Genomic DNA, 12,378 nt, shown 5'->3' with positions numbered 1-12,378 from the left:
TTTGGGAGGCCAAGGCAGAAGGATTGCTTGAGCCCAGGAGTTTAAGATCAGCCTGGGCAATATAGTAAGATCCTGTCTCCACAAAAAACAAACAAACAAACAAACAAACAAACAAAATAATTAATTAGGTGCAGTGGTGCCCAACTGTGGTTCTAGCGACTTAAAAGGCTGAGGTAAGAGGATTGCTTGAGCCCAAGAGGTCAAGGTTGCTGAGAGCTGTATTCACACCATTGCACTCCTGCCTGGGCGATAGAGTAAATGCAAGTCCTAAAGGATAATTTGGGCTATCTCCAGTTCAGGAATACTCACATTATGTTTTATATTTCATGTGTATGGAAGGCTTCTCAGCAGCTAAGGAGTGGGATGGAGAAGTCATGTATCTTTGAAGATTCATTCCATCCCAACACGTCATTTGGTTTCACTGGACTTACCCAGTCCTGATTCTGGGAGTGGTTCATATAACCCACACCTGGCCAATGGACTGCACCCCTCATCCCCACCATGATTAAAACAGTTGGCTCAGGGAGGGGTAATCATCACTGGCTGAATTACTTTCCTCTTGGTTTGGTAACAAATTACCACTGACTCCAATTTTTAAAGTTCTACTGTGGGTAAAATGCTATCAAATAGCATAGCATGCCACAGAAAAATCTTTCATGAAAGGAAGAGTCAACTGATGTGGCAAACTTCATTGTTGTCTTATTTGGAGGAATTGCCACAGCCAAACCAACTTCAGCCTCCACCACACTGATCAGTCAGCAGTCATTAATATTAATGCAAGACCTTCCAATAGCAAAAAGATTATGACTCGCTGAAGGCTCAAATGATTGTTAGCAATTTTTTTAGCAATGAAGTATTTTTAAATTAAGGTATGTACTTTTTAAAATAACTTTTATACGCACTGAGAGACCAGGAACATTTTTGTAACTTGCTTTATTATGATATTTGCTTCATTGTGGTGGTCTGGGAATGAACTCTCAATATCCTCGAGGTATGCCCGTATATGTTATAAATATAGGTTTATATGTGTAAATGTTATATGTTATTAATTGGTTGACAAAAATATTATGACGAAAGGCTCATATTTCCCCTAGGGACAATGGTTCTTCATTCACTAATTTAGCGTTCCTGATGACTATGAAACAAAACTACCATGAATAAAAAGAACCAAATGTATTTCAATCTATGACATGGTAATACAGTCATGCGCCACATAACAATGTTTTGGTCAATGACAGACTGCATGTATTATAGTGGTCCCATGGATTTTTAATGGAGCTGAAAATTTTCTGTCACCTAGTGGCATCGTAGCCCTTGTAAGATCATACTGCAAGGCATTACTCAAGTGTCTGTGGTCATGCTGGTGTAAACAAACCTACTGCTCTACCAGTCATATAAAAGTACAGTCTTGTGTTACATAACAACAAGGATATGTTCTGAGAAATGCAGCATTAGTTGATGTCCTCATTGTGCAAACATCATAGGATGTACTTACACAAACCTATAATGGTATAGCCTATTACACACCTGGGCTATATGATAAAGCCTATCATTCTTAGTCTACAAACCTGCACAGCATGTTACTATACTGAATATTGTAGGCAATGGTAAAACAATGGTAAGTATGTGTGTATGTAAACATATTTGGCTAGGTGTGGTGGCTCACACCTGTAATCTCATCACTTTGTGAAGCTGAGAATGGAGGATCACTTGAGGTCAGGAGTTTGAGACCAGCCAGGGCAACATAGTGAGACCCTGTCGCTACAAAATAAAAAATAAGAAAATACCTGGGTGTGGTGGTGCATGCCTGTAGTCCCAGCTACTCAGAAGGCTGAGCTGGGAGGATCACTTGAGCCCCAGGAGGTGGAGGTTGCAGTGAGCTGTGATCACACCACTACACTCTAGCCCGGACAACACAGCAAGACTCTGTCTCAAAAAAAAAAAAAAGACTATGTTACTGGCTTATGTATTTACTATACTGGTCTCAAACTCCAGGCCTGAAGTGATCCTCCCTCCTTGGCCCCTTAAAGTGTCCCAAAGTTCTAGGACTACAAGTGTGAGCCACCATGCCTGGCCAGGGTTTTTTCTTTCTAGAGTCTCTGAGGGAGCATCTGTTCTGTGTCTGCCTTCTAGCTTCTGGTGGTTGTAGGTAATTCTTGGCATTTCTTTGGCTTGTAGCTATATCATTTCAATTTCTAACTCTGTTCTTCACATGACCTTCTTCCCTGTGTGTCCTCTGTGTCTCTCTATCAGCACTATTCTCTTCTTTCTCTTTTAAAGACACGAGTTGTAAATTTATGGCCCACCCTAATCCAGGCTGACCTCATCTGAACTTGATTACATCTGCAAAGATCCTATTTCCAAATAGGGTCACAGTCACACAGGTATTGGTGGTTAGGACATCAATATATCTCTTCTGGGGACACAGTTCAGCCCACTCTACCCCGTTTTCAGTTAAATTAGCTTAAGTGGGTATCTGCCCTTTTCTTGTTCTAAGACTCTCAAAGACAGAACTCCAGTGACCTTCAGCTTCACTCTTCAGTCACCCATTTTCATAGCTCTTACCAAGACCCAAAGTGAGAGTTGACAGTTATCTCTCACTTTCCACAGGAACTTTTTAAACCTAATCTGTTCCATTTATAAGTGTTTATCTTTGTCTTCCCATGCTCATTGATACTTCACTTCCTTTCTATGGTGAGTAGAGAGGTCCCCACTAATGAAGGATGTGGCAGGTTTCAGTTCAATATCAGAAAGTGCTCCACCTGATATATCATTTTTTAATTATAAAAATTTTCAAAGAAGAGTGGAGAGAACAGTACGTTTTACCCTAATCACCTTTAACAGTATAAATTCAAACACCCCACTCTTATCAAAGCCATTTACTCTTCAAAATGTCCCACCTGGTTTCTCCTGATACATCTGCTCTTTGATCTCACCACAGCCTTCAGCCTCTGCTTTCTCTATTTTCTCCCTTTTTATTTTCTTTCTACATAGCTTACATTCCCTGATCCAAAACAAACTTAATTTTTACTGTGAATATTTTCCTCTTAAAAGCTGTGGAAGGCAGGTGAATTCCTAGGCAGGCAGGGATGTCAGAACTAGGCTGGAAGTCAGAATTTTAAGCCAAGGATAGTCTAAGGCTTGAAAACTGAGATGCCAGTTCTGGATAGAATCCACAGACCAGAGTGAGGACTCCCACTCCCATTTGGCATGCTTCTTTCCAATTGGTCCTTACCTTCTAACATATACCTATCTTTCTGTGATTGGCTGTGGGCCGAATGTTCATTTGCATAGAGTGAAACGTCACTCCAGCCCCCAATCAGTTGTGGGCCGAGCCTTCACTTCTGCCTTCAATAGGTTTTTTTACACTATCGTTTCTCTTTCTGAGTGGTGCTTTTTCCAAAACAGCCCCCAGACCAGTCAGCACACTCCTCCTTCCTTCTCAGTCCATAAAAACCCTGACCATAGCCCTGCAGCCAGCAACCATCTTTTGGATCCCCTATCTGCTGTGAGCTTTTTCTGTTGCTTGATAAATCCTACTCTGCTTTACTCACTCTCCAGTGTCCATGTGCCTTATTCTTCTTGGTCATGGGACAAGAACCCAGAACTCACCAAACTGCAGGAGCACAGGAACTGTAGTGCTCCAGCTCACTGAGCTGCTGGTGGCAGGACTAAAAGGGCTGTAACACTTCCTCCCACTTGCTGAAATACAGAAGTGAAGAAGCCACTGGGCACCACTCCCTCCCGCTCGCTGAAACAGTGGAAGTAGGAAAGCCACAACACCCATTGATCCCTTGCCCTTCAATTGCATCCACTGGAAAAATTCTAAATCCAGATCTGTCTAATTGCCTTCTTCATGCCTATACTTGTGCCCTTGAGGGCTGCTAAAGAAAATTACACCACTTAGGCCTGTATACAGTTCTGACTTCCAGCCTAGACTCTCACGTCTGCTTGGCAGTCCTACAGAGTTGATAGTTATCTCTCACCTTCCATGGGAACTTTTTAAACCTAATCTGTTCCATTTTTAAGTGTTTCTCTTTGTCTCCCCATGCCCACTGATACTTCACTTCCTTTCTATGGTGGGTAGAGAGGTGCCCACTAATGAGGGATGTGGCATGTTTCTCTGCCCATTCCATTCCCCAAACCAAAACAGACAGACATACAGATACACACATACTCTCTCTCTTCCTGGAGCCAGAGGCTTCTCAAGGTTAGGAAAAGTAAAAGGAGAATTAGAGTAGCTATACAAGTTTGGGGAAAACCTGATCTTCTTTTAGTATTACAAAGTACAAGAAATACCTTAGCAGTGAGGATCATGTGGTGTCTAAGGCAAGTGCATTGTTACCACACACTGTGCTGCAGCCAACCTCATGGGATGTTCCCTCTCCAGGCTCACCCAGTACCTTATGAATTAACTGACGTCCTGAGTAGACTTCTCTGTGCCCTCTGGGGAGCTGTCATTGGATCTTATGATTCACTTTGAGAGCCTTCATCCTCCAAATTCAAATCCTTAAAAACAACAAACAAACAAGCAAACAAACAAAAAAAATACATGACTCCCATAACATCTCTAGTTCTCTAAGTGAATGGGACAGAGGCAGTGTTTGAACAGAATTCTTCCAAGGGTCTGTATTTGCTGAGATACTTGTGCCCCATATACCTCACAGGGGTACAGTACAATTGGGGATTGTCAAGAGAAAGTTTAAGATTTACCTCTTTGAGGTGCCCACTGCTTTAAAGTCTCTTCTCTTGTTCTTCCAAAGACTTACCAAATATAATGAGATTGCCTGGATACACCATTATGTCCAAGGAATTTATATTTTCAGATATTCTCTCTATATCAACTGCTGGGGTAGCTGGGGTCCCGGAGACACAGCTTCCTTTAGACTTGGTGTTTTTCTTCCACCTAAAGTAGGGTTGACTAATTTTTTTTTTCTAAGCTAGATCTTTTCTTTTCTTTGTTTGTTTTAATATTTTTATTGAAATAAAACTGCTATTGGCTGGTCTACAGGGTTTTTCTTCCATTTTACCCCCAAGTATATTCAGATATTACATGCTTACTTCCCTGAGTCTGAGGCAGGTGTCTTCAAATAGGTCTAAAATGGCATCAGCCTCCTGAGTAGCTAGGATTACAGGCATGTGCCACCATACCCAGCTAATTTTGTATTTTTAGTAGAAACGGGGTTTCTCCATGTTGGTCAGGCTGGTCTTGAACTCCCGACTTCAGGTGATCCGCCTGCCTTGGCCTCCCAAAGTGCTGGGATTACAGGCCTGAGCCACCACACCCGTCAGAGAGGTCAGATTACAAGTCAGCTACCATTAGCCATGTCTCTGCCTGCATCTACAACAATGATCCACTGGAGGGAAGTATTCTGTCTTGCTTTCTTTGGGGAAGAAATTGTAGACTCAGGGTGATATTTAGTCAATCAAAACTTTCTTTCCTCCTTCAGTATACTGAAGAGAACGTGTTTGTCTTTTTTTTCTCTCTCTCTCCACTGTAGGCAATAACCACCCAGAGCTCTGTTAGCATAAATTTTATGCAAATTTTATTCAACAATGCTAACTTGGGGAAGAAGAACAAAATTTGTATAGTGGCTTAACAGGGTCAATTGAAGTTTACGTAGTTCGGAGAATTAGTCAAGGATTTTCTCCTACCAATAATTTGTGCAGATTAGCAGCCAGGATTTGGGAAATTTTGATTTTTTTCAACAGGAATGGAGAATAGCTGGGGTCTGAGGTCATGTATACAAGGGAGTAGAGAGGAATAGTTGCAGAAACCCAGTGGAAGATTCTCAGTCCTTCACAATCTCTTATGTTATTTTTAATATAATAAATATTTTAATATGCAAAATATATAAGATGTATATATATATTTTACATATCTTTTTATATGTCATATTTATATATTATATATAAAAGACAAGCAAGCATATTTTACAGACAAAAAGAAGGCTATTTCAGAATGATTTTAGAAGCATTACATATTCTCTTTCCTTTAGCATTATGTACCCTTAGAAGGAACATAGAGATTCTTGCAATATATTGTTGAAGAACAAGAGATACTGTTCACAATCTACTAATTCATCTGATTCCATGAGAAGGAAGCATCGTTTTGTGGTAATATCTCCCATAAGAACAGGATGAATCCTCTGGAAAAATACCCACTTAAAATGTAAAATTAAAAACAAATTAAAATTTAAATTAAAAAAATTAAATTTAAAAAAGCCACCACCACCAATGCCACCACTACCATCATCACCAACACACCATTAGCACCACTAAGCACTGGCTCAGCAGGTAGAGCATTTTACATTTTTCTTTTCTTTTTTTTTTTGAGACGGAGTTTCACTTTTTTTATCCAGGCTGGAGTGCAATGGCATGGTCTCGGCTCACAGCAACCTCCGCCTCCCAAGTTCAAGTGATTCTCCTGCCTCAGCCTCCTGAGTAGCTGGGATTACAGGCATGTGACACTATGCCCAGCTAATTTTGTATTTTTAGTAGAGACAGGGTTTCTCCATGTTGGTCAGGCTGGTCTTGAACTCCTGACCTCAGGCGATTTGCCCACCCTGGCCTCCCAAAGCGCTGGGCTTACAGGCGTGAACCACCACACCCAGCCGCATTTAAAGTTTTCAATGTGAAAAACTGATCTATTTTTAACAAACTGTCTCATGCCATATTTCATATATATCTTAAGTTTGCTGGATTCCAAACTCCAAATATTACGACATTAATACTTAGTTAATATGGTCAAGTGAGTAATTTTCCATAATAAAATGGTTTTTCTAGAATACTTCCTAGAAAGCAGAGAGCTTTGTATTGCAATGTTGTTTCTTTTTTTTTAACAGGGTATGTTAAGCTGCCAGCTGATCCCAGTTGGACAAGCTGCCTTGTCTTTCTCTCCTTCCTTGCTTTAGGTGTTTTCCATCATTTCTGTGCTGAATTCCAGTGTTCTTTCTTAGATGGTCTACATGCTATTTTAGCACGTCTTTGTCTCATCAAACTTCTTTAATGTTATTATTTTGAATTCCTTTTCAGGCATTTTATATATTGTACTTTCTTTTTTTTTTTTTTTTTTTTTTTTTAGAGACAGAGTCTCTCACTCTGTCACCCAGGCTGGAGTGCAGTGGTTTGGTATCGGCTCACTGCAACCTCTGCCTCCTGGGTTCAAGCGATTCTCCTGCCTCAGCCTCCCGAGTAGCTGGGACTACAGGCACGTGCCACCATGCCCGGGTAATTTTTTTTTTTTTGTATTTTTAGTAGAGACGGGGTTTCACCATGTTGGCCAGGATGGTCTCGATCTCCTGATTTCGTGATCCGCCCGCCTCGGCCTCCCAAAGTGCTAGGATTACAGGAGTGAGCCATCACGCCCAGCCTGTAGATATATTTTTCATTGCAATCTGTTGCTGGAGAGTTTTTGTGTTCCTTTGGAGGCATCATATTTTTAATTTTGCTTGTGTCTTTATATTGATATCTGCACATCTGGTATAATAATCACTTCTTCCAATTTTATGAATTGGTTTTTGTAGGGAAATACTTTTTTTTCTGTAGATGTATCTATAGCATTGATTGGATGGGGTACTTTGGCTTTGATTCTAGATGGATGCCATAGTGTCGTCTCTGTATTATTTCTTCAGCTCTAATTAGTGGCAGTGGTGTTTGTGAGTTCCTCAGTGGCTTAGGCTATGGTATTCAGTGGAGGCTGTGGTGAAGCTTTGCTAGGGACAGGGACACCAGGAGGGCCTGGTCTTTGGGCCACATTGGTGGAAGTGGTGGGCTGAATGGGCCAATCCTTGGGTCCCTGGGTAGTGTATGCAAGCACCAGTAATATCAGGTCACAGCAGGTTGATCCTTGACCCTTCAGGTGCCTTGAACTGGTGCTAGCAGTGGCAGGACTATGCTCTATGGGTGGGTGGGTTCTTGGGCCCATTGGGAAGTGTTGTCCATGTACAAGTGAATAAATTCTTGTTGATCTTTCAGTCTAGTTGGGTTAGCAGGTATATCTGCAGGTGAGTTCAATCAATCTCGTGTAACAGGATTATGTAAGAAAAACATCGTGGGTGAACTTGGCAAGGCCTCCTCCTCAGTTGTCAGGGATATGGACAGGAGTTTTTTCTTCCCAGAAAATATCCCCAAGTCATCTTGAAGCCATGGTAGCACCTCCTCAGGTTGCTCCTGAGGGAAACATTAAACACATTTTAAATCTCATTCGATGATGGAGAACAAATAAATTTCATCTTACATCTTGCTTTTCCACCACTTGATTTGATTATAAGACCTGTTTTGATTACAAAAAATACCAACTACCAGCTGGGCGTGGTGGCTCATGCCTGTAATCCCAGCACTTTGGGAGGCTGAGGAGGGTGGATTACCTGAAGTCAGGAGTTTGAGACCAGCCTGACCAACATGGTGAAACCCCATCTCTACTAAAAATACAAAAATTAGCTGGGTGTGGTGGTGGGCACCTGTAATCCCACCTACTTGGGAGGACGAAACAGGAGACTCACTTGAACCCAGGAGGTGGAGGTTGCAGTGAGCCGATATCATGCCATTGCATTCCAGCCTGGACGACAAGAAAAAAACAATACAAACTACCAAATTCAAACTAGGTTAAGCAAAAAGGGAATAGATTTATTCACATAACCACAAAGTCTATGGGTAAGGTTGGTTTTAGGCATGGGCGAGCCTAGGAGACTACACAATATTCTTTGGACTAGGACAATTGTTTTCTTTGTGTTTTGTTTCTTTTTTTGAGACAGAGTTTTGCTCTTGTTGCCCAGGCTGCTGGAGTGCAATGGCGCGACCTCGGCTCACTGCAATCTCCACCTCCCGGGTTCAAGCGATTCTCCTGCCTCAGCCTCCCAAGTAGCTGGGATTACATGCATGCGCCACCACACCTGGCTAATTTTGTATTTTTAGTAGAGATGAGGTTTCTCCATGTTGGTCAGGCTGGTCTTGAACTCCCAACCTCAGGTCGCCCACCTCAGCCTCCCAAAGCACTGTGATTACAGGTGTGAGCCACCACACCTGGCCTGGACTGTTTTTCTTTATTGTTCAACTTTGCTTTCTTTTGGATTGGTCTAATTCTTAAGTTCCAAGTACAAATAAGGCTACTAATAGATGTAGGCTCAGAATATCCCTTCAGTTAGTGCTTGCTTTACTTATAGCAAATGTTCCAGGGAAGAACATAATTAGCTTGTGTGATAGATGGAATAATGACTCCCCAAAGATGTCACATCCCATCCCAGAACCTGCGAGTCTGTTACCTTACATGACAAAAGAAACTTTGAAGACCTTAATTAAGTTAAGGTTCTTGAGATGAGATGCTCCTCATTGAGATAAACTCCCCTCTTGACATTATCCTGGGTTATCCAGGTGGGCCCCAAGTAATCATAGATGAAAGGCAGGAGGTCAGAGAAGAGAAGAGGTACTATACTGTTGGACTTGAGGATGGAAGAAGGGAGCCATGAGCCAAGGAATGCAGGTGGCCTAGAAGCTGTAAAAGGCAAAGAAACACATTCTCTCCTTGAGTCTGCAGAATGAACGTAGCTCCAAGGACCCATTTTAGACTGATCTCTAGTACTGTAAAATAATAAACTTGTTGCTTTAAGTCATTAAGTTTGTGGTAATTTGTTACCAAAGCAAGAGGAAAGTAATTCAACCTTTGATGATTGCCCCTCCCTGAGCCAACTGCTCTGATTGTGGTGGCGAGTGAGAGGTAGTCCATTGGTGTGGGTTATATACACCAATCCCTGAATCCGGGTTGGGCTAAGTCCAGTGAAACCAAATGAATGATGTGTTGGGGTGGAATGGATCTTCAACGATACGTGACTTCTCCACCCTACTCCTTATAGCTGCCTAGCAGCCCTTTATACACATGAAATGTAAAACGTAATGTGACTATTACTCAACAGCAGACAGCCCAAATTATCCTTTAGGTCCTGCATTCATTTTGAATCTAGAGCCTTCTTCTTTTTTTTTTTTTTTTGACAAGATCCATAATTTTTCATTCCATGAATCTACAATAAAGCTCCAAGATTATATATGTATGTAAAATTTTCAGATTATATCCTGCTCAGTTGTGTGTGCATGAAGATTAAAATCAAAAAGGTTGAAAAAGAAAGCAGATTGGTTTCTATGGTGGGTTTTTTGGAAGAGGTTTTTCTTAGTTTATTTTGAAATATGTTTGATTTCCATTAATACTGTTATAGTGGTACTTGTTCAGTAAATGGTTATTGAAAACTATGAAAAGTTCTCTGTTCTCTCTAATCTTTTTTGTTTTTCATATTTCCCCAGTTTTATTGTGGTATAATCTACTACATCTAGGATCTTTGAGTGATTTATATTCTTTTGAGTCAGGTCCATGAAATTCTACATGGCAAGAAATCTACCTAAGAATCCAACAATAAATAGTGGAAGGAAGCAAAAAATTACAACAAAAGTTTGCATTCAGAAGAGGGAAGAAGGGGACAAGTTGATAGCACACACACATCCTGGGGGGTCCCTGACCTGGAAGTAAATTAGGTTTTAGTATGTTGTGCTCATGGCCACATGTGAAATAGACACTGAGGAGGCTTCCACTTCTGGGGCTGTACCAAATTCCTCTTGGTACTGGTTCTCCTGCCGAGGAGGTACCTCAGGAGTTAAGCTGTCCTGAGCCTTGGTAATCCAGGCATGGGATTCCCGTGGCAATGTATTTACCTTGAAAACTTAGCATCTGCTTCTTGATTCACTTTTTCACAATTCTATGCTCTGGCAAGCAAAGACAGAAAGTTGGCAGAGGTATGGTCTGTGGGTCCCGACTCCATTTCTGTCTCTTTAGCAACAGGCCTTAATACAGGTCTATTTCTTATAAACAATGGGCTCGGGTTGTTCTTCAGAGCGAATCTGCTCCTCATTGCTGTGCTGCATCGCAGTGGGAGGCTCTTTAGAATAGAGGTAATTATGATCATTACTTGTATAGGGAAGGCAAAGTTTTACCTCTCCTTTCTTAGGATCTTTGGCTGGGCCTGAGAGTTACATTGACATAAGACAGATGGACAGAAGAAAATCATTTGGATTTTTACATGTACACAGCAACTCCCAAAGAGGTGGCAAAATCTAGGCCAGCCTAGGAAACATAGTAAAACCCTATCTCTACAGTGCTTACATATTAGGTTGAACAAAGAGAGGTAATTATGGAAAAGTAATTGCCAGACCAGGGCAATAAACTGAATATCACGATTAAGTCACATAAATGTTTTGGTTTCTCAATTTATATAAAAGTTATGTTTACACTATGTTGGACTCTATTAAATGTGCAATTGCAGTATGTCTTAAAACTATGAACATACTTTAATTTAAAAATACTTTATTGTGGCTGGCAGTGGCTCATGCCTGTAAACCCAACACTTTGGGAGGTGGAGGTGGGCAGATCATGAGGTCAGGATATCGAGATCATCCTGTCCAACATGGTGAAAGCCCGTCTCTACTAAAAATACAAAAAATAGCTAGGGGTGGTGGTGCGTGCCTGTAGTCCCAGCTACTCGGGAGGCTGAGGCAGGAGAATCGCTTGAACCCGGGAGGCAGAGGTTGCAGTGAGCCGAGATCACGGCACTGCATTCCAGCCTGGCGACAGAGTGAGACTCTGTCTCAAAACAAAAAACAAACAAACAAACAAAAAACCCCAATTTATTGCTCAAAAATGCTAACAATCATCTGACTCTTTAGTGAGTTGTAATCTTTTTGCTGGTAGAGGGTCTTGCCTTGATGTTGATGGCTGCTGATTCCTCAGGGTGGCGGTTGCTGAAGGTTGGGGTGGCTGTGGCAATTTCTGCATCATTTTTGCAGTGACTTTCTCTACTTAAGTTTGAATCCCTTGAAGCTACCCATGAGGATTAGAATCAATTTCTTCCAAACTTCTGTTAATGTTTATATTTTGACTTCCTCCCATGAATCACAAATATTCTTTTTGGCATCAAGAATGGTGAATTCTTTTCAGAAGGGTTTAAATGTAGTTTTCCCTGATCCATCAGAGGAATGACTATCTATGGCAGCTTTAGCCTTACAAAATGTATCTCTTAAATATGACTTAAAGTTGAAATTACTCCTTGATATATGGGCTACAGAATGGATACTGTGTTAGCAGACATGAAAACATTAATGTCCTTGTACATCTCCATCAGAGCTCTTGGGTGACCAGGTACACTGTCAAAGAGCAATAATATTTGAAAGGAATCTTTTTTTTTTGAGCACGAGGTCTCAACCATGGGTTTTAAATAGTAAACTCTGCTGTAAAGAGATGTGCTGTCATACCAGCTTCGTTGTTTCATTTACAGAGCACAGGCAGAATGGATTTAGCATCATTCTTAAGGGCTTAGGATTTTTCAGAATGGTACATCA

The sequence above is a fragment of the Pan paniscus genome, chromosome 3 (genome assembly GCF_029289425.2).
Source record: "Pan paniscus chromosome 3, NHGRI_mPanPan1-v2.0_pri, whole genome shotgun sequence".
Lineage (NCBI taxonomy): Eukaryota > Metazoa > Chordata > Mammalia > Primates > Hominidae > Pan > Pan paniscus.
Note: the sequence above shows the minus strand (reverse complement) of the source record.